The sequence below is a fragment of the Callorhinus ursinus genome, unplaced genomic scaffold (assembly GCF_003265705.2).
Source record: "Callorhinus ursinus isolate GAN/ISIS: 27379988/994484 unplaced genomic scaffold, GSC_fseal_2.0 scaffold38, whole genome shotgun sequence".
Lineage (NCBI taxonomy): Eukaryota > Metazoa > Chordata > Mammalia > Carnivora > Otariidae > Callorhinus > Callorhinus ursinus.
In genome coordinates this window covers 10,463,989-10,489,312 of record NW_027397100.1, presented here as the reverse complement: position 1 = coordinate 10,489,312, position 25,324 = coordinate 10,463,989, and the positions used below count along the sequence as shown (strand labels likewise).

The window sequence follows — 25,324 nt, the reverse complement described above, 5'->3', positions numbered from 1 at the left end:
TGGGGTCCAGAGGGCACAGTCGGGTAGATTCCGGGGTAGATTCCGGGGTGGCGGCTAGGGGGTGTGGGCGAGAAATGAAGGTAGAGTCTGAAGTGGGGGTTCCAGTGCTGAGGTTAAGGATCAGGCCCTGGAGTGGAAGGTTGAGGTCAAAAGTAAGATCTGGTGTTCCCAAGGTCCAGATCCTAGGGACCTGGGGTTGAGGTCAGATTGGGAGTGCCAGGTCTGAGCCTTGGTGGCCCAGGGGTGCGGGATCCTGCAGGGACAAAGTCAGGGGTGGAGGTATGGAGTCCAGGATGGGGGTCTAAGACTGGAGTGGGGTTGCTGGGGACCAGGATCAGGACCCAGAATCGGAAGTGGTCAGCAAAGGTCTTGGGGAAAGGGCATCATGAGGGCCCAGGGTCCAGGAGCAGGTGGGAGTCCTGGGGTTCTGGGGTTGGGTGCTGAGCCCTCCCTCACCTGCAGCAGCCCTGGGCTGCAGGGATGGTAGAGGGGCCAAGTTTTCATGTGCTCGGGCACCAGCTAGATCCCAAGCTCCGGCCTCTCTTGCCAGTGCCGCAGCACCGGCAGTGCCTGCGCCTCCTCAGGGACCTCCCTGGTCCCCCTGGAAGCCCCCCCACCTGCAACAAGAGGTGCGCAAGCTTGGCTTCTGTACAGTTCCCAACGCTCCTGCTTCCTCCCCCACCCCTCAACGGAAGTGCATAGCTGCTGTTTGGGACGAAGCCCATGGGCTGGGAGGGCAAGTCCACAAGGCACAAGTGGGGAGATGCTTCTCTAACAACTTTTCCCAGTGAAAAGCCAGCAGTCGAGGGACAGTGGGATTGAAGGGGCCACGGCTTTGCAAAGACTCTTGTTTAGGGACAGACCACCAGCCATTTATGAGGCATGAACTCAAGTCTGCAGCCATGTCTTGTCATATGGGACCCCTTATGGGCCACCCTATGTTCTGGAAGCTTGATTAGCTATGCCTCTGAGAGGTCTGCTTTGACTCTTTGAGGATCATGCTCACCTACAAAGACCATTTTCTCCCCACCATCCAAGAACCTCGTCCTTACTCAGCCAAACTCCCTTCCTCTGCTTGCCAAAGGAGGCAGGCTCTTCTGGGGACACACTAGAGTAGGCCCCAGGGGCCCCCTGTACCTTGTTTAACCATCTTGCTCCCTTGGGGTTGTCCATCAGAGAGGGGCTGGTACCTGGGGGCAGGGTCTCAGGTGGTGTCGGAAAGACTTTGCTGCCCACCTTGACGGCCCCGGCTCAGTATTCAGGGCCGGAGAGGCCACAGCGTTGGCACAGCCCCGCCAGGATCTGCGAAGGGTGGAATGCGCCCCACCAGGCATTGTACCCATCCCTGTGAGCAGAAAGAGAAAAATGCCTCAGTCTGGGTTAGCATATGGACACAGTTGGGCACAGGGGCAGGGATGGGGACCCCTGAAGACACGGGATCCAGGAGGCAGATTAGTCCCCCCTTATGGTAACCATGAAAATCGAAGATGTATGCCACATGCTCCAATGGAGGAGATATTGGTGTTACCTCCAATTTTGCAGCTGAGGAAATGGAGGCTCAGAGAGATCAAGTGACTTATTATAAGACCCCAAATCCTAAGCCCAGGTCTTGACCCACTATGCTATATGGTCTTGGTCATGGGGAGGTCCCCTTCTATGAAATCAAAGGATCTGGACACACCAATGGGAATGTAAACTTGAATGTCGTTGGTCAGACTCAGAATGGCTCCTGAGGGTCTGTAGGACTCACATGTCATACTCGGAGGCCAGCCCACAGTTCACCCTGTGGTGGCTATAGAATTGGTTTTCCAGGTCAGTGTGGGTCTCCCCGATGAGGTCATCAGAACCCACGAGGTCATAATCAAACACAGCCACACTCAGCTGTGGCTTGGCAGGGAGAGAGATGCCGAGCTCCAGGACCCTGGCCAGGAGGGAGAATGGCTGAGGACACCCCCATGCCCTAGGAGGTGGTCTTGTGGGGGCAAGGGCTCCGGGGGTCTCAGCAGCCTCTGTCCATTCCCTCACCATCACCACGCCAGCTGCCTGAGTGGGAGCCCTGGGGCCCTGGGGTCAGATGGTAAAGGTGCTCCCATTCCCAAGCCCAGGGCTCAGCCTCACTCTCCAAAGACGGGATTCAGCTGCTTGGGGATGTAGTGTTCCTTGGTGCCCCACCACTCTCAGCCAGCACTCACCACCACGTAAGGGTCTGCCTTGCCGTTGGGGTCCGCAGGAGCCAGGTTGGTGGCCTAAGGGGACAGGAATTGGGGCTGAGAGAATTGTCACGGTTGTAACCCAAGGTTACCCTTGCTGGACCAAATCTCAGAGTTAAGTGTAAGCAGCAAGTTACCAAGGAGAGATCTCCCACCGTGAGGAATTAACTGAGGTTCGACAACATGACTTTTATTTTCTTTTAAATTAATTATGAAATGTTTAAGACCTAAAAATAGGTATAATGAAAAATATAATGAAACAAATTATGTGGCAAGATGTATAGGGCTTTAATATTCAAACCATAACTTTCTGTATTATTCACTTTTATTTTTTACAACGATAAAGATATTTTAACTAATATAAAAATAAATCAATGACCGTGTGTGCCTGGCTTAATAAAGAAAACACTACCAACAAATGGAATCCCCTTACCTGATTTAATTCCCTTTTCATCCCTGAAGTAGCCAGAACCCTTTACTTGAGGTTTAGGACTCACACACAAAAAAATGAAATAGTTTTATTACATGTACACACATCCCTAAGCAATATATAGCACCATTTTGCATGTTTTTTAACTTTATGTATTACACTTACTTGTCTGGTTTGATAACTACATCATTTAATAAATACATAACAAATTACTGAAGTATAATTTATATACAGCAATATATTTTTAGTGTTTACACTCCTATCTGCAGTGGTATGAGCATTCCAGTTGCTCCAAATCTTTAGCAACACTTGGTATTGTCAGCCTTTTTTATTTTAACCATTCTAGTGTATGCAAAGTGGTAGCTCACTGTGGTTTAATTTGCATTTCTCTGATGACGAGGCATGTTGAGCATCTTTGCATGTGCTTATTCACCTTGTGTATGATAACTCACTGCCCAGGGCACCTTTCATATGGAAACCAACCAATCCAGAGCCCATGCTCTGAACCATCTCCTCCATCTGGCTCTTCTACTCCAGGAAGTAAGTTCCTCTGTCCTAATCACTCCAGAGCCAGGTACCAGATAAGAGACAGCGAGACAGCCCCTGTACCCAAGAGCCTGCTGGAATTTTTCAACACTAACCAATCCTAAATTGGCTTACCCTGCCTTGCCTTGCTTTTCCTGCAGAAACCACAACAGAGGCTCTGGCCCTTGCATTCTCCTTTGGACTTCCCTGTGTGGCCCTGTACTGCCCAGCCCACCCCCTCCTCTTGAGAACTGAAACAAACAACAGACTATCTTTCTTCTTCTTCTTTTTTTTTTTTTAATATTTATTTGTCAGAGAGACAGTGAGTGAGCACACAAGCAGGGGGAGTGGCATGCAGAGGGAAGAGGAGAAGCAGACTCCCTGCTGAGCAGGGAGCCCAATGCGGGACTCCATCCCAGGACCCTGGGATCACGACCAAGCCCAAGGCAGACACTCAACCGACTGAGCCATCCAGGTGTCCCCAGACTATCTTTCAAAGGCAATCACCTCCTGATCTGTTGGCCTTGCCATACATGGATAATAACAAAATCCTGGATACATGATTTTAAAACAGTTCCTGCTTTTAATGTTTTTCCTCTAAAACCATGTATTTTCTTGGGAAGCTCAGCACTACGTTTAAAGAGGTTTTTACATTTTCTCTAGTATTTTTAGCTTTCAGTGAGCAATGCAGGCTTTAACCCTTCAGGTGTGCCCTTTCCCTTTGAGACACAGATGCTGCTGACACTGAGCTCCACTGAGTGATGTCCTCACCCGCTTCCTCTCTCTCTCACACACACACACACAAACACACACACACACACACACACACACACACACACACAAACTTCAACCACGTGGCTCTTGATAGCTCTCCCAGGCTTCCTGCTGGTTTGCAATTGTAAAGCTCTCCTGATTTCACCATAAGCAGAAGCTGGATTTTTGTTGTTCCCTTTGGTTTGGGATGATTTTCAGGAAGAGAAAGGGGAAATGCCCTGTTGGTGCCAACTTCCACAAATTGGGAATCATCCAATTTGCTTACTTCACCCAAATTTAAGTTTTTATTTTAATTCCAGTTAGTTAATATACAACATTCTGTTAGTTTCAGGTGTACAATATAGTGATTCAACACTTCCATACATCACCTGGTGCTCATCACAACAAGTGCCCTCCTTAATCCCCTTCACCTGTCTCACCCATTCCCCGCCCCCCTCGCCCACCGTAACCATCAGTTTGTTCTCTATAGTCGAGTCTGTTTGTTTCCCTTTGCTCATTTGTTTTGTTTCTTAAATTCCACATGAGTGAAATCATGGCATTTGTCTTTCTCTGACTGACATATTTCACTTATACTCTCTAGCTCCACCCATGACTTCATCCTAATTTGTGTTGGGAGGGATGCCTGGGTGGCTCAGTCAGTTATACATCTGCCTTCAGCTCAGGTCATGATCCCAGGGTCCTGGGATCAAGTCCCGCATGGGGGGGGGGGTTCCCTGCTCAGCGGGGAGCCTGCTTCTCCCTCTGCCTACCACTCTCCCTGCTTGTGCTCGCTCTCTGACAAAGTCTTAAAAAAAAACCACGAATTTATGTTGGGAGATTTATTTTTTGGGGGGATTTATTCGTGTTGATACATGCTTCTGTACTTTGTTCAACTGAACTAGAGTATCTGTTGTATGGCTAACTCTCTCCCCTATTTAGGGACATGAACACTTTAGGTTATTCTAAAAAAAATTTTGTTACAGGGGCACCTGGGTGGTTCAGTCGGTTAAGCATCTGCCTTTGGCTCAGGTCATGATCCCAGAATTCTGGGATCGAGCCCCGCGTCGGGCTCCCTGCTCAGCGGAGAGTCTGCTTCTCCCTCTGCCCCTCCCCCTGCTCATGCTGTGTGTGTCTCTCTCTCTCTCAAATAAATAAAGAAAATCTTTTAAAAACATTTTTTTTTGTTACAAATAATGCTAGGATGAGCAATTCTTATGTTTCCTTGTACACATATGTAAGAATTTGCCTGGGATCATATCTAGAAGTATAATTATTAGGTATTGACAATGGAAATCTTCCATTTTCCTGAATATGTCAAATTGTTCTCTCAAGCTGTTACAGCAATTTACATTCTGTGGCAGGCAGAATAGTGCGCCCCCACCACCAAGGATGTTCACCTTCAAATCCCCTGACATGGCAATGGGAACTCTGCAGATGTGGTTAAGAATCACAAGTTTGGGGCACCTGGGTGGCTCAGTCGTTAAGCGTCTGCCTTCGGCTCAGGTCATGATCCCAGGGTCCTGAGATCGAGTCCCACATCGGGCTCCCTGCTCAGCGGGAAGCCTGCTTCTCCCTCTCCCACTCCCCCTGCTTGTGTTCCTGCTCTCACTGTCTCTCTGTGTCAAATAAATAAAAAAAAATCTTTAAAAAAAAAAAAAGAATCACGGGATTGACATTCCGTTCTCAACCAAAGCTTCTCTTTAAGTAGTTTATTATGGAAAACTGTCACACTAACTTAAAGGAAAGGGTGGGGAGATACTCTGCTAAACAAGTAAATAAAAATACTGAATGTGAAAAAAAAAGAATCATGAGATTATTCTAGTTTATCCAGGTAACCCAACGTAACCACAAATGTCCTTATAAGTGGAGGGGAGACAGGAGAGTCCGAGAGAGATCTGAAATTGCTACCCTGTTGGCTCTGAAGATGGAAGAAGAGGCCATGAGCCAAGATACAGAGACAGCCCCCAGGAACTCGAAAAGGCAAGGGAATGATTCTCCCCAAGAGTCTCTAGAAGGAATGCAGCCCTGCCAACAACTCTATATCGTCCAGTAGAACCTATTTCAGATTTCTGCCCTTCGGAACTATAAGATAATACATTTCTTGGGGAAGACATTGTTTTCTATTTCCCCCAGTTGGAGCAGAAGCTGAAACAGACCATTTCCCTAAAAGATTCCCTTCCCGGTGGGTAGACTTCCTCTGGCCCACCTTTCACTAAGACCAGAGCCCTTCCTGGGCGCTGCTTCACGCAAGGGTCTTGGTTGTGGCTCCCATCTTCAATAGATTATTAGGACCCAAGGCTCGGGGTCCAGGTGTGGACAAACCTCTCAAGACAGCCTGCACTTCAGGAACTGGGATTCCTGTTGCCTCTTCATCCTATACCCATTGGGAATTCTTATTTTTCCATTCCATTGCCCGTTCTTATAAGCTTAGCATTCATTTAAGATTGTTTATCCAGCAGTTCTAGATGTATTACATCGGGAAGTTATTTCAGACCATCTAGTCTGTGATACTGCTAGAAGCAGAAGATCAAACGACTCCTACCACCAAATTATGCACTAGGATATGCCACAGAACATTTCTTTAATTTCTGTCTTACTCAGAATCCTTATATTTAAACCAGATAAAAGCACAGTATCTATTCTGGGGCTGGGATCGAAGGGAACAGAGCAACCCACTCATTCCTCTCAATTCCCTGAGATGTCTTTCAGGAAACTTCAGGGCCCTGCTGAGTGCTGTATGCAAACCATAGCAAGGCAAGGACCTGTGTGAAGGTACTGAACGACACGCAATTGTGAAACTTGAGATTCAGAGCTGCACTCTTCTTGGAGTTATACTCACCAAGCTACGAACTAAGGGTCTAGAACTATGAAAAAGGAGTCAGAAGACCTAAGCTCTAAATCCGGGTTGTGTCATGAGCAAGCTCTGTAACCCTGGGGAGTCTCTTCACTTGTGCCTAAGATTCCCCACCTGAAAAATGAAGGAGGTAGACTCTGAGGTTCCTTCCAAATCCTTCAGTCTGTAGCTTTTATGTATATTACCTTTGCTGGACTCAGAGGTGGGCTGGGGTGATGGATGCTCACCTTTACCACATATACTCTGACCAGGACCTTGATGGGCAGGTTCTGTGGGACTCCCCGGGAGATCTGGGGCTCAGAGAATGACACTGCCTCTGATTCAGGGTAAATAAGGAAGGATCCCTGGATTTGGGGGAGACAGAAAAATCCCTGGGAAGAGAGTCTTCCTCCTACATCCCCACCTGTACTCCTTGCCTTCTCTTCTTTCCCCCAAACATACCTTGAACTTGCCTACAAGATGTCCAGACGCTTCTTCTTCTCCAACTCCATCCTGGCCCCCTTGCCCTCAGTACAGGGGAAACAGATTCAACCAGTCTCCAAAGTGGTTAAACTCTTCCTCCAGGGTGCCATTGTAGATCTGAAAGGCAAGGGCCTCAGTGACCCTAGCCGATGGCCAGAATCCTAGCACAATTCTCTCTCCCTGACACCCACTCACCTTCAGGGTGGCGATTGCCTTCTTCTGGGGTATGGAGCCTTTGACTTCAGCCTCATCCTGACCCTGGTCTTGGGTCTTGGGCCTCCCCATCCACAGAAATGAGGTTGACCCCATCTGGGAATAGCAGAAATGCCACAATTAAAAATACTGGTGTCAGAGGAAGGAGGGAGACAGACAGAGCAGGAGCAAGAAAGCCAAATCTCCTACCTGACTGCCTGGGATCATCCATTTCATCCTCCTCAAAGTTGGTCTGAAATCAAAGGGCAAGTCAGAGATTCTTCCCTTCCCCTCACCTCCTTTATCTATCCCTTTTCTAGGACAGGGAGTTGGGAAACTTCAGTTCAAGGTCCAGCTGTGTGAACCACTTGCATTTTCAAAGCTTAAGTTTGTCTAGTCCTGCGCTGCCCCAGACAGTAACCCCCAGGTACGTGTGTCTAATGAGCACTTGAACTGAGTGTAAAATACACACCAGATTTTAAAGATTTAGTATAAAATAAGAACGTCAAATATCTCATTATTAATTTTGTATAATGGTTCCTTGTTGAAATGGTATTTTAGATATGTTAGGTTAAACAAAATATATTATTAAGATCAATTTTACCTCTTTCCTTTTACTTTTTTTAAAAATTTGTCTACCTAAGAAGAGACCCAGTTGTTATGGGTGACATATGTGGCTCACATATTTCTGGGAGCACAGCTGTAGATAATAGAATTAGTAATTCTCAGCTTCTAGAACTTTTATGAAGATGAGAAAAGGTATCTAATGAAGAGCTCTGAAAAGCTGTGGAGCATCTCACGCCACATTTCATGAGATCCTTCTTCTTGCCATTTATCCTCCTCAACCTCCAGCTGCAGCCCGGGACTCGCCCCTGCCCCCACCTGCCCCTGGAGCTCCTGCAGTGAGGCCACCAGTCAAGCTCTTCAGGATCTGGGATGTCCTCCTCCAGCTCAGGGCCTTGGTTCAGGAGGCTCCCCAGGGGAAGCTTCTTCAGAGAAGCCTAAGAGAGAGAGAACTCAGTGCCCCTAACCCAGCACCACCCCAAGCCCCGCCAGCCCCTTCTCCACCCATCTCCCATATCCCATCACCTTCAGAAGCTGTCTGGGCATCCCCACTTCAGCCAAGAAAGGATCTAGGGACTTCTGTCCTGGGAGAGGGGAAATGATACCAGGAGGAGGTCATGTGAGTAGAAGTCAGACTCCCTGGAGCCATCTCAACCAGGAACCAGAGGGGATTCTGTCTGGTGGCCCCTTACCTTGTGGTCCCTTGAGCACTAGGTCTCCTGTCTCCTCCTGTTCTCCTTCCTCCTCGGGGGGTCCTCATGACCCCGGAGTATGAATCGCAGCATGTGGGAGACAATATGGGAACTGACAAGCACGGTGCAGCCAAAGACCCGGCGCTCAATCACCAGGATGCTGAGGGGGCGCTGCAGGTAAGGCTGCTCGGGCAAGTCCTGGGGTGGGGAGAGAGGAACTGGGTCTCTGAAGGCCTGGAGAGGAGGAGAGGCAGCAGCAGGGTGGGACAGAAAACAATGGAGCTAAATCTGCCTTCTCAGCTCAGCTCTGCCACAGCCTCATCGTGTCATATCTGGTAATGACGGAGCCTGTTTTCCTGGCAAACAAGGGACACAATCCTGGACTCAAAAGACTGTTGTAAATATCAAATGACATAATAGATATAAAACTACTTTGGAGCCTACAAAGCGCTATCAGAAACATGTGGTGGTGGTGGTGGTTGCTATTATATAAAGGACCAATGTTTAGTTTGCTAATATAGATTTAGAGCCATAAAAATGTGTATGTCCTTTATTTTTTTTAAGATTTTTTATTATCGTTTATTTGAGAGAGAGAGAGCACGAGGCGGGGAGGTCAGAGGGAGAAGCAGACTCCTCACTGAGCACGGAGCCCGATGTGGGACTCGATGCTGGGACTCCAGGATCATGACCTGAGTCAAAGGCAGTCACTTAACCAAGTGATCCACCCAGGCGTCCTGTGTATGTCCTTTAATACAGGAATTCTATATCTATCAGTGGATCCTAAGGGGGAGGGACAATAATTAAAATACTGTATTGTTAGGTTTATTTTATATATGTGTGACAATTATCTCACAAAGGAGGAAGGTAAGAATGGTGCTATGATGGAGAAAAGTTTTACTGGAATGAAATTAGTATTAATCTGAAGTAGACTGTGAAAAATCAGTCTGTATACTGCAATCCCTAGAGTAACTACTAAGTGAAAATCAACAAAGGAATTAAAGCAGTACACTAATAAATATCTATTTAATACAAAAGAAGGTGGTAAAGAAGGAACAAAAATATATATGAGACACATAGAAAACAAACAGCAAAATGGCAGATGTAAATCCAACCATGTCAATAATAACATCAAATGTGACTTTGATGTGAAAACAAAGGCTAAAGAAATGTAGAAAAAAATGAAGTTTCCTTTGCAGCCCATTAACAAGTACTTAAGACAGGCAGAGTGACCTTCCTCCACACTCAACTAACTGCCTGGTTGCTAATCCTTTGCGAGAGGCAAAAGGCAACCCTAGCCTGACATTAGACTGACCTCCAGGATCCTGTAAATCTTCTTTAACATATAAAAATCCCTTGGGGGGCGCCTGGGTGGCTCAGTTGGTTGGGCGACTGCCTTCGGCTCGGGTTGTGATCCCGGAGTCCTGGGATCGAGTCCCGCGTCGGGCTCCCTGCTCGGCAGGGAGTCTGCTCCTCCCTCTGACCCTCTTCCCTCTCGTGCTCTCTATCTCTCATTCTCTCTCTCTCAAATAAATAAATAAAATCTTTAAAAAAAAAAAAAATAAAAGATGGGCAAGTGTATGCATTACCTTAAAAAAAAAATCCCTTGGGAAACTTCCTTTATCTCTACCTCCCAAGATATATCTTAGCCATCATCCTCCAAGCATACAGCCCACTGATCGACACCTGAAGGATCTCATGACTGAAGTTTTTTGGGGGTTTTTTGAGATTTTTTTCTTTTTGACAGAGAGAGACAGCGAGAGAGGGAACAAAAGCAGGGGGAGTGGGAGAGGGAGAAGCAGGCTTCCCGCTGAGCGGAGAGCCTGACGTGGGGCTGGATCCCAGGACCCTGGGACCATGACCTGAGCTGAAGGCAGATGCTTAACCAACTGAGCCACCCAGGCGCCCCATGACTGAGGTTGTTATTAAACAGTAATAAATGCCCTTTTCCTAACAACAACTAGACCTTCAAATCCTGGAAACCTTGCTTCCAAATTCCTTCGAGATTTATGCTATCCCTAACCCCCTCCCAACTTGAAAGTCTATAATGGGGGCACCTGGGTGGCTCAGTCGTTAAGCGTCTGCCTTCACCTTCAGTCATGATCCCACAGTCCTGGGATCGAGCCCTACATTGGGCTCCCTGCTCAGCGGGAGGCCCACCTCTCCCTCTCCCACTCCCCCTGCTTGTATTCCCTCTCTCGCTGTCTCTCTGTCAAATAAATAAATAAAATCTTTATTAAAAAGAAAAGATGCAACTACTGGAACACCTGGGTAGCTCAGCCAGTTAAGTGTCTGACTCTTGATTTCATTTTGGCTCAGGTCATGATCTCAGGGTCTTGGGATCAAGCCCAACATCAGACTCCATGCTCAGTGCTGAGTCTGCTTGAGATTCTCTCTCTCCCTCTGCCTGCGACGCTTTCTCTCTCTCAAATAAATAAATCTTTAAAAAAAAAGATGCAACTACCTAATGTCTAAGAGACACTCTTTAGAAAGACACATAATATAGGTTGAAAGGGAAAGAATGAAGAAAGATACATGCGAAAGATATGCAAACAGTAACCATAGCGAGCTGGAGTGGCTATACTATCAGGCAAAATAGACTTTAAGACACAAAATTTACTAGAGGCAAAAAGGGACATTTTATAATGATAAACATCAATTCATAGGAAGCTATAACAATTGTAAGCATATATGCACCTAACGACAGAACCTCAAAATATAAGAAGTAAACTGCAACAAAATTAAAGGGAGGGAAAACAATTTAACAATAATAGTTGGAGATTTCAATAGCATATTCTCAACAATGGATGGAACTAGTCAGAAAATCCCCAGGAAGGCTTTCTTTAAGGCTTACATAATGTTATCAACCCAGCTTGACCTGACATCCATAGAGCATTCTACCCAACATGGGAAGAATGCTCAGGCATTCTTTTCAAGTGCACAACGGAGAGAGGGATATTCCTCACTTTGCATGATGAGATGGGAAATGAAAGGAAACACTCCCTAGAAGTTCAGTGACCAAACTGCTTTCAGCTTCACCCTCTTACAAGCACAATCAAGTTTTCAAACTGAAAACTCCTACATGTGAAACAGAGTCAAGAAACTGTTAAGGTTTTTGTTGTTTTTGTTCTTTGTTTGTTCTTGTGGGGTTTTACCCCCTTGCAGTCTGGAACCACTACACTTTGTCACCCAGGCACATCACTCTTCAGTTTACAAACCCTTTCACCAAGATCCTTTCCCTCACTGGCTCCTCATAGCACTCCTCTAAGGAGGCATTTGGTGTATCATCTTCAATCTTTTTTTCTTTTGTACCTGTTACTCCTTTAAACAAACAAACACTAAAGCTCAACTAAGACAAGTGATCTGACAAGCTCCTAAGTGGCATTCTCAGAATTTGAGTCCAAAGTCCATACTACAAGAATTACAAAATACACAAAGGATGCATCTTTCTTCTTAGCCCCTGGTGTCTCAGAGACTAGATAGATTCCTTTTGACCTATACTTCATGACACTTACCTAACCCACTCATTCAACAGAGCCAAGAGAGCACCACCAGTTCATGGATTAATCCAGAGATTAGCAAACTATAGCCTGCAAGCCAAATCTGGCCCACTGCCTGTTTTTGTAAATAAAGTTTTATTGGAACACAGTCATACTTATTCATTTACTTGCTGTCTATGTCTGTTTTCATGCTACTAAGTCAGAGGTAAGTAATTGCAACTGAGACTATATGGCCTAAAATATTTACTATCTGGCTTTTTACAGAAAGTTTGTTGATCCCTTGATTAATCTAAGATAACTGGCTGGGAATTCACCATCCCACTGCCCTTTCACTTCTTAGTCCAGCATTTCCTGCTCCCAGCCCACGTCCTCACCACTGTCAGATGTGACACTCAGCCTGACGAGTTCAGTGAAATTGGGGTTCTCATGGTAATTGGCCAGGACCTCTGACTCCACACGTCGCCCAGCCACCTCCAGCACAATCTGGGCCTGCTCCACCTCGAACAGATGCACACGGCCAAGGCCTCTCAGACCCCAGAACAGCACCTGGGGTCAGGAAGTGAGAAATTCAGTGGCCTGCATCTGACAGAGGGCACCCAGATGTGCGTGTGGTGGGGATGGGGGGGATGTGAGTGTGCCCGGCAATACCTCAACACAGAACTCCCTGAGCGCTGGACGCACATCAGATCGCAGGGACAGGCGTCCGGAGAGGTGCTCAACCAGTTGTGTCAGGTCCTGGGGCTCTACATCACTGGGCACGGAGGGCTGCAGGGGGCAAGAGATCAGAGATCACGGAGGAAGCAGGCCAAAGGAGGGAGATCTGGGCTTAGGGAGGGGACATTGAGAGCTGCCAGTGAAATCTCAAGCCAGAGGAACTGGGCAAGGCTGGATGGGCAGGAAGGGAGCATCCCAGGAAACAGCCAGGTACAGGAAGGGAGGGTGGGCGTCTGAAGCACGAGGATCCACCTGCAGTCTCGGGTCTCTAGGGCTGGAAGTCTGGCAAGGTGAACCTACAGTGTGTCTGCTTCTAATGTTCCCTGAAGTCAGGGGGTCCAGTGAGGTGACCCCAGGACAGATCTGCAGCTTGCATTCTCTGGGGGCAAAGTATTTGGAGGAGTAACCCCAGGATATGTTCCATAATCTCTGGAGCTGGACCACCTGAAAGAATAACAAGAGGAGTCCACAGCCTGTGCCGGCTAAGCCAGGATACCCTGACCTCGAGCTGGCCGCTGTAGTCCAGTTCAATGAGTTCAAAGGTGGCAATGAGCTCTCCGGCTGCCCTGGGCCCCTTCCTTAGGGGGAAGAACTGCAGCTCAGGGCGTTGGTAAGGGTCCTCCATCAGCTTTTCCCTTGGGGCAGCCAGTGCCCTGCCCAGGAACACAGGGGGGCGCCTGTGGAGAGCAGGGCCGTGAAGACAAAAGTAGAAGACGCTCAGGAGCAAGGGGAGGGGGGCATCAAGATGAGGAGTGGGGGCGCTCAGGGGTGGAAACACAGGTAGGGCCCAGGCCACACTCACAAACTTATTGTGGTCAAAGACATTGACGACCACTAATGGAGGCTCCTCCTGCAGATGCTCCCTCCTCCCGTCTATGATCAACTGATCAAACACCAAGAGCTCAACCCACAGGGGGCTCAGCATCTGCTCCAGGACCTTGGGGGCCATGCAGAGAGGGAGTCAAAGGCAGGCATCCAAAGAATCTCCCAACATACATCCCAGGTGAGCATTCTTGCCCTAAAGTAGTACCTTAAGCAGCTGTTTATCACAAAAGGAGGGAGAGTGTGATAAAGATGAGAGTGCCCTTCAGACTGGGGCTAGAGCCTGCCCTCCCAGCCTGGTCCCCCTAACTGTAATCTGCCGCCCTTGGGGCTAGTCCTACAGTCAACCCCGGAAAACAATTCCTCGCCCTGAAGGCCCTCCAGTTTTATACGACCCCCTAAATCAGGGTAGTCCAAACCAGTATCCTGTCCTGAAAATCCAGGGCAGGAAGACAGACTTAGGGCCTGAGGAAATGCTCAGCCTTTACCCCACAATTTCTCCTGGAGCCCCCCCAACCCACACCCCAGTTCAGGCCTCACCCGTGTGGTCTGGCACTGGGTAGAGAGGAGGACTCGAGCAAAGGGGTCTGAAAGCCCACTGTCATCTGCTGCCAACACCCCTCGGGCCTGGTACAAGTGAGCTCGGGGCTGGAAGTAGCTGAAGTCTGGGGTGGGGAAAAGACAAAGATGTTTGCTCAGCGGACCACTGGAGTCCCTGGCCCCAAGGCCCCTACCCCTGCCCCCAGCTGGGCTTCTAGCCTCACACCTCGGGCAAATATTGAGCTGGGCCCTATACTCGCCATCCCAGCACAGGTGGTGTGGCAGCCCCTCGGAGGGCTCGGGCAGCAGGTCCCAGGGGAGCTCTGAGGTGCAGGCCTTGGCTTGCTTACCCGGCCCCAGCCACAGAAAGAGCTCCAGCCTGGCACAGACCTCACCAGGAGCTGCCCCAGGTGCCTATTGTAGGGAGGTGGCATGATAGCGTCTGCCTCTTATTACCCCAGTTAGACCAGCCCCTGCTCCCCCAGGGCATGCCCACACTCTCTGTATCGATAGATCATTCCCCGATGCCAAATCCAAAGAGTACTCCCTGTACCCTACCCTTTCATCCCACTTCCTGCCCTCCATCCAGTACCCCATGACCCTGAACACTCCCATTCCCTAGTCTTCCTGCCCCAACACTTACTTCCTATACCAAACCCCACACCCCCAAACTGTGCACTCCCACACCCCACACTTACCTCCTCAGTCCCCTCCGTCCCAAAACATTTAGATTCCCTGTCCCCTACCCCAACAACCACAGCTCCTCAGCACTCGGGACCCCTGTTGGCATCTATTCCGGGGACACCTCACTTAGAAACATTTTGCCCCAAACCAGCTGTACTTATAAGGAAATGACTAGTCACTCTCCCATCTTTACTACCTGCCCGTCTGTCAGAGCCCAGGCAGCCAAAGGGCCAGTGTAGGCCCAGAGCTCTCAAAACTTGGTGTTTATCTCACATCAAAGGGGACCTAGGTAAAGGCACAACCTCTTTTGGCTTTTGGGATAACTGAAAAGGTATACTTTTAAAAATTAAAATAAAACACTATTTTTAACTTTAAAAAAATTTCTTTTAATTGAAAAAAATTTTTAAATAAAAATAAAGTTTTTTTCATTAAAAAAAGACTTTGGGGACTCCTTGTTGGGAACCACAGGTCTCTACCCTGTGCCCTTCACCCCACTCCAGTCTCCAGCAACCCACACCCCCTCACTGTGAGCAGTAGACCCTGGATCTTCCCACAGTCCCGGCCCCGTTCCTCCTCGACCACAGAGAACAGCACATCCTGAGCAGGGATCCGGGCTCAGGCCACATGGCGCCGCCCACTGAGCATCCAGACCAGCACATCTGGGAGGGGTGGCTGGGGCTGCGGGCAGAGAATGGGGTCACGGATAGAGCTGAGACCACCTGCTCCCACAGCTTCCACTGGACAGATGGACAAAATACCCAACATAGCCCTGACACAGACCCATAAACCCCAGATCCATGTGGCCATCTGCCTCCTAGACATCTCTCCCCTGGATGCCCCACAGGCAACCTCAAAGTCCAACCTGACTTCTTTGTGTGTGTGTGTGATAAAATACGGGTAGCATAAAATTTACCACTGCAACCATTTTTAAGTGTACAGCTCAGTAGTAACTGTGCATCAATCTCTGTTGGGCAATCATCACCACCAGGGTATTCAGGGTAGGGAAATGGTGGCCCAGTGTTACCTCCTGGGCCAGGAAGCACAGTTTTGCCAAGAGCTTTTTGGCCAGTGCCACCTTCTCTTGCACATTGCCCTGTCTCAGACCCCGTAGAAGCCGCAGTCCTTGCTTTGCCAACAGGTTCTGGAAGGGCAGGAAGAAAACATGAGTGGAGGGCCCCAGCTAGGTGCCCCCGGTCCCCCTTCCCCAGACCGTACGAGGCTATACACCAGCAGTTTCCCTCAGCAGCAATCCAGAGCGTTGGGCCGGGTCATTGTCCTGCGCTCAGCACTGTGACAGAACTGTCTGCCGCGAGCAGAGGCAGGCATGGCAGGTGGGAGTCAAAGGAGGGAACGCTGACCCTTGGGGGCCACCTCCCTCAGAGCAGGCCTCCCATCCACAGACTTCCTCACAGCCCCTCTCTCTCACGTTCCTAAGCCAACCATGGCTTCTGTATGTGGACCACTCCCGAATTCAGAGGCCAGCCTCCCCTTAGAGCCCCAGAATGCACTAGTATGTATCTATCTACTGTCTGGCTACTCAAGGCTGGCCCAGGACCAACAGCATTAGCACCACCTAATTAGAAACACAGTACCAGCCCCACCCCAGACCTGCTGCTAGAACCTGCATGCTGATTCCCTGGCGGATTCCAATGCACACTAAAGGCTCAGATGGGCTGTGCCTGACAGTCCCCAAATTGACCAGAGGTAGCTCAAACCAAGTGCACGATTTCCAATTACCCCCCACCCCCCAAAAAACCCTGCTTTACTTCAAAACTTCAGAGAAACCCTTCACTGCTCTTTCACTCACATTCCACATGGATCCATTGGCATATTATTTAGGCTCTACCTTCAAAATATGTTCAGCATCTGACCACTTGTCTCCTTTCCTAGCACCGCCCGAGTCCAAGCCACCATCATTTCCCACCTAGGACTACTGCAACAGCCTCCTAGCTGCTCTTACCATGTCTGCTGTCTACTCTTCCCCCACTCCCCCTGAATAGTCTCAGTACAGCATCCAGAGTGATCTTGTCAACACTTTTCCAGACTATTTCACTCCTCTCCAGAGGTTTCTCACCTCAGAGTAAACAACAGAATTCTTCAAAAGGCCCTACATAATCAGTCTCCCTTGATCTCCCTGTCCTCATCAAATATTACTCTCCCCTCATGCACAGCCCACCCGTTACACGGGCTGTTCTGCTCCTCCAGGAATACACCCAGCCCATCACCACCTCCAGGCCTTTGTATTAGCTGCTCCCTCTGCTAGAATGTTTGGCCCCTGGATCTTTGCATGGCTCACTTCCCGTCTCCATTCAAGCCTCTCTTCAAATGTTACCTCCTCTCAGACTGTTCCTGATCATCCCACGTAAACAGCCCCAGCCACTTTCTCTATCCTCATAGTCTGCTTTATTTGTCTCTCCAAATAAAAGGTAATAGAAAGTCCCTAGGGCAGGGACTTAATTCTGATTACCACTGTACCCTCAGGCCCTGGCACCTAATCGATGCTGAAAAAATATTTGCTGGGTAAAGTAAAATGATTTTTGTAAAGATTTTATTTATTTATTTGAGAGGGAGAGAGCACAAGTAGAGGGGAGGGGCAGAGGGAGAGGGAGAAACTGACTCCCTGTGGAGCAGGGAACCCGATATGGGGCTCGATCCCAGGACCCTGGGATCATGACCTGAGCCAAAGGCAGACACTTAATGGACTGAGCCACCCAGGCACCCCAAATGATTTTTGAGACATAATATTTTGGGCCCTTTATGACCCATGATGATTTCTTCAGTTTTTATTATGGAAATTTTCAAAAATATATAAAATAAATAACTCCAAGGATTTTTCACCTAACACTGCTCCCAGAGCTTACACTTTTAGCTGACTAATGCTCTTTGCTCCCAAGACTTCCATTGGTAGAAATAATCAACAAAATAAATCTTGAGTCAAATCTTCTTGATAAGATTTAGATCCATAAGATTGGATTCACAGAAACTGGATCTGATGGAAATAATAGCCACAAAAGAAAACCACACTGGCCAAAGCTATAAATAGTGAAATATGATATGGACAAATCTTTCATTGAAATTTCCTTGCCAAAGAATAATTTCAGTAAAAAAATAATTTTAGTAAAGTGAAATAGAAACAGTGTAATCGCACCGTATAGAAAATCAAGCAAGGAATTAAATTGGATTAAGGGTGGTTACTCTTTGGGAGATGTAGAGAATGTAGACAGAGAAAAGATACAGTGAAGCCCTGGGACATAATCGCACAAACATTTGCAATATGTACAAGTACAAGAAGAGAGAGGGAGCCAGCAAAAGAGAAGGAATGGCAAGGGAAGCAGAAGGAAAACCAGGGGCATGGAAGCCAACAGCAGAGTCTTCCAAGAGGAGGGTGGAATCAACTGCATCCACTGACACTGAGGGCAGAAAAGTGTCCACCTACAACCCACCTACAACCAGGCCCTTGACTGAGTCCAACTTTCACCCTACCTCTGCATGCCAGAGCTCTCCAGTTCCTCAGATTTCTTTTTTCTCTGCTCCCTAGGTAATCTTATCCAGTTCCATCTATGTGTTGACAGCTTGCTATTTTTCATTTCTAGCCTAAAAGTTTCCCCAGAACTCAACTCATACAGCTAGCTGCCTAGCAGACATTTCTGCTTCTGAGTCTAATAGACATCTCAAAGTTAACATACCCCAAAATGAGCTTCTGATATTCCCTTTGTTCCCATCAGACTTTCTCCCTCTTGTTTTCCATCACTCAGTAAATAGCACCATCTATATAGTTGTGCAAGCCAAGATCTTGAGAGTCATTCATGACTCTTTGCACATTTTCCTCATCCCCTATACTTTCCATTCACAAGTCCTGAGGTGTCGCCTCCAAAGTTCAAATTGCTCTTGAATCCATTCATGTCACTTTATGTCCACTGCAACCACCCTAGATTCATCATTATTGGTCACCTGGATTATTACAATGCCCTCTTTAGTAATCTCTTTGCTTCATCTCTTATATCACCCCTCTGCCACTGACCCTTTTTAAGGGTAAGTTAGAGCATATCCCTTCTCTTTTCAAAACCGTCAGTGGCTCCTGATCTAACTCAGAGAAGAAGCCAAGGTCATTAGAATGGCCAGTGAGGCTTCCACATGCCTCTCCCCACCATCATCTTCCTTCCCCCCACCCCACACCCTGCAGCCTCATCTACTCTGCTCACTCTGCTGCATTCACACTGGTTTCCTTCCTTCTCCTCAAACACACCAGGCATGTTTCACCACAGTGCCTTTGCTCACGCTGTCCCTTCTGCCTGGAACACCCTTACAGATACAGCTTGCTCCTTCGGTTTCTTCATGTCAACTTCACAACAGCCTCTCCTCGCCATCCTTTCTAAAATTGCAACACCTCTCTCTAATATTTCCTAGCTTTGTTTTCTCCCTAACACTATCCTTATCATAATTCTTATGTCTTCCTTGCTGTTTACATGTTTTTTATCTGTTTCCATCCAACTCCCACCCTATCCCCCACCAAAATATAAATTTTAGGATTTTTTTGTTGGCAAGAATGCTTTTTCACTGTTATTCCTATACCTAAAACAGTGTCTGGCATGGTAAGTGCCATAAACATTTATTAAATGGATTAATAAATCTTTTGAGAAGAGGATCAGAAAAACACTCAAGTACCTGGAGCAGGTTATAGAATCCAGGGCAGTGAAGGTCAAAGATGGAAGTCACCAGAACAAGTATATGTGGTTACAGTAATGACCTGGTAACTAGGGACCAGTTGATGCTGCAGGAGAGAAAGTGGACAACTGCAGAGCTAATTCCTCCAGTAGGTGAGAGATGAAATCAAGATCACAGCCATGGCTATGGGAGCAGAGACCCTTCCTCTGCTGTAGCAGGAGGGGGAGTGAGCAGATGGATGCAGAGCTGGCAAGGCGGTAGACTGGGTGGAGGAAGACGAGGCTCCTATTTTCTCCATGAAGAAGGAGGGGAAGTCAGGAGCTGGAACAAGTGTGGAGAAAAGAGGCAGGGGAGATCTGAGGGGAGGGCGGGTTAGGGAGCTTAAGTCTCTAGAAGAGGGAGAAAGGGAGCCTACTGGAGCGGAAGGGCCTAACCCCCAATAATTTCCATCAAGTTCCCTTGATACAGATAATCATCTCCTTCTCATTCTTCTGTAAAAGTGCTGAGCAAACGCAGCTTCCAGCCGCCTTGGCTCCAAACAGCCGCGGAGAGCCTCCCTGACCCTGGAATTTGGCAGGGTGACCCGCCGCAGTGAGGCGGAGGCCCCCAGATCACCTGCTCCCCGCCACCAGCTCTTCCAGCGCCTGTTTCAGCCATGTGTAGGCGCCAGGCCCGGGCCTGTGCTGCAGAATCTCAACCCCCTGCAGCCCCTGGTCCTGTGCAACAGGGCCCCAGGGTCAGAGTCAGGAGTCCAACCTCTTTTAGAACACACACACACCCGCCCACCAGAGCCCGGCCCACTCACGGCCGCACCTCTGGGCCCTTTGCTTCTTTAGCCTCACCTGGTTCATGGTTCCTTTTTTCTAGCTCTCTGCTGGCTCCACGTCTGGGGGGCTGGACCCCCAGCAGCTCTACCCACGTCCTTCGCCTGGCCCCTTCCTGGATGTAGCAGCCCTGAAGCCCTGTCTTCCCACAATTTCTGGCCTTCTCAGTTTGCCCAGTGCTGTGCTCCTTGGCTGTCTAGCCTTGCACCTGCGAGGTGCTGGCTCCCTCATGCTCTACCTATTAGCCTTGCCCCGGAGCTCCCTTCAAAGGCCACCGTCTTCCCGACACCCCTACGTGCTGGCCTCTCCCTGTGGGCGCCCACCTCGCCCTCACCAGCCTCTCGGCCACTTTCCATACGCAGTTAGTGCTCTGCAGGCGCCACGTGTGATCCTCCCAGCGGCTCCACATTCTCACGCATGGCTTGCGGTGACGCAGGGGCAAGCAGAAGTACGGCCTGTGCGGGGCAGAGGAGAGCAGAGGGGGCAAGGGGCAGTAGTGGGCCGCTGGGGACCTCCCAACGCCCTCCCTTCCAGCCACCAGGAACACTTACCCGTTGCTGTCCATGGGCTCAGGCCGCTGGGCAGGGGTCCCTAGCTCCTCCTCCTCCACTGGCCCGACTCCCACGACCGTCTCCAGCAGAGGCTGTGCTTCCATGCCCTCTGCTGCCTCCCCGGCTCTGGACCCTCGGCCCAGTTGCTCCTCCCGCTGGTGGCCTGTGCGGCTTGCCAGAGCAGCAATGGTCAGGGGGCACCAGGCTGAGGGGCTGACCCCTACTTCACACCTCTTCTACTTCAATAAAATTCAGAACCTACCCCTTACTGAGGGTCAACTGTCCCTTCCAGGGGCCTCAGTCCAGAACAAGAGTCACCACCCTCAAACCTGTGACCCTCAGGGGTCCAGCTAGGCCACACACCAATGGAGATCTTGAAGCTGATGGGCTAGGAGGCCAAGGCAGGGTCAATCATGGTGGCCTCGAAAAGCACACCAAGGAGCAGGAAATCTTGCAAGGGCGCCAGGGCATTCTGAGGAAGGAGGGTCAGTCTGCAGTCAGCCCCCACCTACCCAGGTTGCAACCCGGACTTTGCTTGGCCACAATGCCCACTGAAAGACATGGCAACCAAGGCCTAGATAGGTCACTACAAGTATCTTCTGACTGGTCAGCCCCCTCCCCACATATGTATATTCACAAGAGCGCATGTATACACACACTGCATTCTTTATCCAGACCCCAAAATTCAGACTCCACTTTCTGTGTCAAATGCCTGGGAGCCAGTTACACACCCCAGAGCTGAGACTAACCCTGTGGCTTTGCTAAACCCCAGCCCCCACCTCTGGCAGAGGCAGCAACTCCTCCACCTCCACCTTGATGGCACTAGGAATCTCAGGACCATCTCCACTGGAGCTGGCAACCAGGTGCTGTGGGACCCCATTGGGGTCTGGCCCCACATGGCTTTCTTCTTTTTCATGAGCCGGGATAATCTGGGTCCCTGTGGGGCCTGGGGAGGCTCAGGTTCAGCTCTCCCTTCGGACACTTCCATGGACACAGCCACCAGCAGGCTGCCACGAAGCCAAATGCCTTGGTCAAGTCCTTCATTGAGACTGAAGACCATCCAGGAGCCCCCCGCTGGGGGGAGATCCATAGAGAGCCACCAATGCCGTGCCGAAGGTGGGGTTAAACCCCGAGGTGGGAGACAAGAACAGCGTTTTGGAGGGGAGCATGGGGCAGATGGGCACAAGGTCAGTCTATGCGGCACACCCTTATCTCCTGCAAATCCAAGGGGGCGGGGAGTCGGATAGGGCCTTGGCGGCTCCGAGAGTAAAGTCTGCGAACAGCTGCGGACCGACAGCTACGGACCAAGACCCGAAAGCCACTTCTAAACCAGTCCAGCTCCCAAAGGCGCTAGGGACATAGGAGCTGTGGCTCTAGGGCCGGAGCCAGAGCCGTGGGGGTGGAGTCACGATTGGGGCGGAGCCGCGGGTGATCCCCTGAGGGTCTGGGGAAACCGATGAGGTATGTGACTGGGATTGTTTCCTGTACGTGTACTTCTGTAGGGAGAGCACACTGGCGTGGTGACTGGAGAAGCGGCTGTACTAAGGATTTTGTCACCAGAGGCAACCCGAGAGCGGGGTTTGTAGTCTGGGGGCAACAGGTGAGGCTCCAAAGGGAGGGGCCGGCTTGGAGCACAGGTTACTAGGGGTGGCCCGAACTCTCTAAGCGGAGCGGGACCTCCGGGGTGGCGTTTGCCGTCGGGCGCGGGACCCAGGGCAGGCCGGGCGAGGCGGACGCAGCAGACGCTGGCTAAATGCGCTCACCCGCGCCAGCCCAGGTGTGAGATCTGCCTCAGGTCCAGCACGTGCGTGGCGACGGCCACATCGACCAGGGGTGCGTCGTCCCTCAGCTGCAGACGGAGGCCGCGCGTCAGCGGCGGGAAGAGCTCCACGAAACTCAGCTGCTCGTTCCACTCGGGCGCAGCCGCCTCGCCGCGCACCGACGTCTCGCCCTGAGGGCCGCGCCGAAGGCCGGCGGAGAGGGGTCAGCGCGGCACCAGGGCCCGAGCCTCGGCCGAGTGGGGACGGGAGGGACTTACCTGCTGCCCCAGGAAAGACACGCGCACGTAGGGGTCCATGAGGACGCGCCGGTCCTGCAAGGCGCGGGCCAGACTCCCCAGCAGCCCCGGGCGCAGCGCCGGCAGCCCCTCGGCGCGGAACACGCGCATGCGCAGCCGCGCCCACGTCCTCCAGGCCGGCACCCGGCTCTGCAGGAGCAGGTTCCTAGGGGAGCCCCGCGCTGAGGCCGGGTTGGGGGGGGTGCCGCCGTCTCGGCCCCTCTCCCTCTCCGCCTCCCTGAGGCCACGCCCGGTCCTCCTTACCCCCTCCTCCTCCCCACTCGCCCTCACCCCAGCTCCCTTGTCGATGTCCGGACTGTGCCCGGGGCCCGGGGCTGGTAGCGGAGGGGGCAGGTCCCCGCGCGCCCGCACGGACAAAGTGACCTTGACGAAGCCTTTGGTCCCGGCACGGGTGTCCTGGGGATCGTGCAGCGGAGCCCATTTCTGGTATAAGTGGCCATCTGGGGGCGGAGGGGCGAGCCACGGGTCAGGGGAGACCCGCGGGCTGCACGGGGCAGTCGTGGGGCTGCGCTGACCCGGGTTCATGTCCGACTAGGTAGGGAGGAGCGGGAGTGCCTGGAGGTGAGCCTTAGGAAGAGGCTTCTGTCCCCGAAGTTAGTATCTAGGGATCAGGGCCCAGAGGGTCAATTTCCCCTGTCGGTGCAGATGAGTCTAAAGGAGGGGAGGGTTCGGTACCTGGCTGGTCGAAGATAATGCCCAAGTCCATCCTGAAGGTTCCTATCCGGGAGGCCATGAAGGGGAGGGTCTGCGAATGGAAAGCCTGGGGGAAGGTGGGGTTAGTTCTGGAACTTCGGCATCCCCCTTTCTCTGGCGGATACCTCTTATTCCTACCCGCCTCACCGTGATCTCCAGCAGCAAGTCTTGGAGGTGAAGACGGGTCTCATGAAATTCGAGCAAGTACTAGGTTGAAGTGGGGTAACGAGAGGTGAGAGAAAGTATATGTGAAGGGTTCACGCCAGCTGGCCCCTGCCTCTTGCAAAGAGAACGCCCCCTCCCCGTCCTGGCGCCCCTTGGCACCCTTTCCCTCACGGGGCCCCTCTTAACCTCAGGCCCTTGCTCCGTTCCACCTAGGCCACGCCCTCTCCGCAGACAGGGTAAATCCTGGGTCCCACCGGTTCTCTCAGGCCCCACTCTTCCTTAGTCGCACGCACCTTGTTGTAGAAGGGGCAGTTAGTCCCGCGCTGCGTGGCAGTCACTCGGCGCTGCTCCCCAACACGCACTGCCACATAGGGGTTAATGTTGACTTCTACCAGCTTCTGGGCCTTGAGCACTGTGACCCCCACCTGAAGGGGGCAGGAGCAAGAGAAAAGGAAGCCATCCCCTGCCAAAGTAGGGGGGAAACCCAAGTGTGTGGAGAGCAGGTGGTATTCCCCAAGAGTTGGGGCCCAGAGGGAGAGCGGTACCTGGAAGTCGTGAGCTCTGGACACCTGGAAAGGATCCCCTCGGTCCAGGCCCCGAGCTCGGCTGCCTGGAAGGACAAGGTCAGCTCTCACTTCACTTTCTCTCCCGGACCACCTACACACTCTTGCTCAGTGCTACGGATAAGACCTCCTCTCCCTCTGAACTGGATTCTGAGTGCTTTCAGTCTGTCTGGCATCCATCTCAACCATATACCCAGAATTTGACTCATTCCTGGAGCCCTGAGACCATTCATTCATTCAACAGAGATTTGTTGAAAACCTACTATGTGCCAACCCTATTCTAGGCCCTGGGACACTGCAGTGAACAAAAGAGACAAAATTCCTTACCCTTATCAAGCCTTCATCCCCTAAGTGGGCTCCAGAAGCCCCACGTGTGCCAGTGTAACTGTGTGCGTGAATGGAGCAGGGTGTATGTCTAGGAGTAAGTGACCCTTGGCCCCAGGATATCCACTCCTCACCCACACCTTGGGATCGTGTGATTGTGAGTGTGGATGAGCACAGGCCTACATGTATAAGCGTGTGAGGTTGACACACTGGTGGGTGTGGGAGCAGGTGAGCAGTGGGTACAAGTTACCTCTTGAGGTGGCTGAACACGACACCAGAAAGCGCCACATCAGTCTCGTCCTCCAGCTCCAGCTCCAGCTCATTGTGTTCATCATCCTGCTGAGCTAGGCCTCGAGCTAGCCTGTGGCCCAATGCCACTGCCCACCGCTCCAGCCGGGCCTCCCCGGCCTGATAGGAAAGGCCTTCAAGGGACATGTCTGGAACCTGTCACCCATCTCTGGGCACCCCTTGACTTCCCTGACCCTAGGACTGACTTCTGACCATTGGACTGACCCCACCCACT

At 50.7% G+C, this 25,324-nt stretch overlaps 1 pseudogene; it reads right to left on the bottom strand.

Moving 5' to 3' along the window:
- LOC112827274 (fer-1-like protein 4) overlaps positions 1-25,324 on the bottom strand; it is a 32,003-nt pseudogene that overhangs the window by 3,122 nt on the left and 3,557 nt on the right.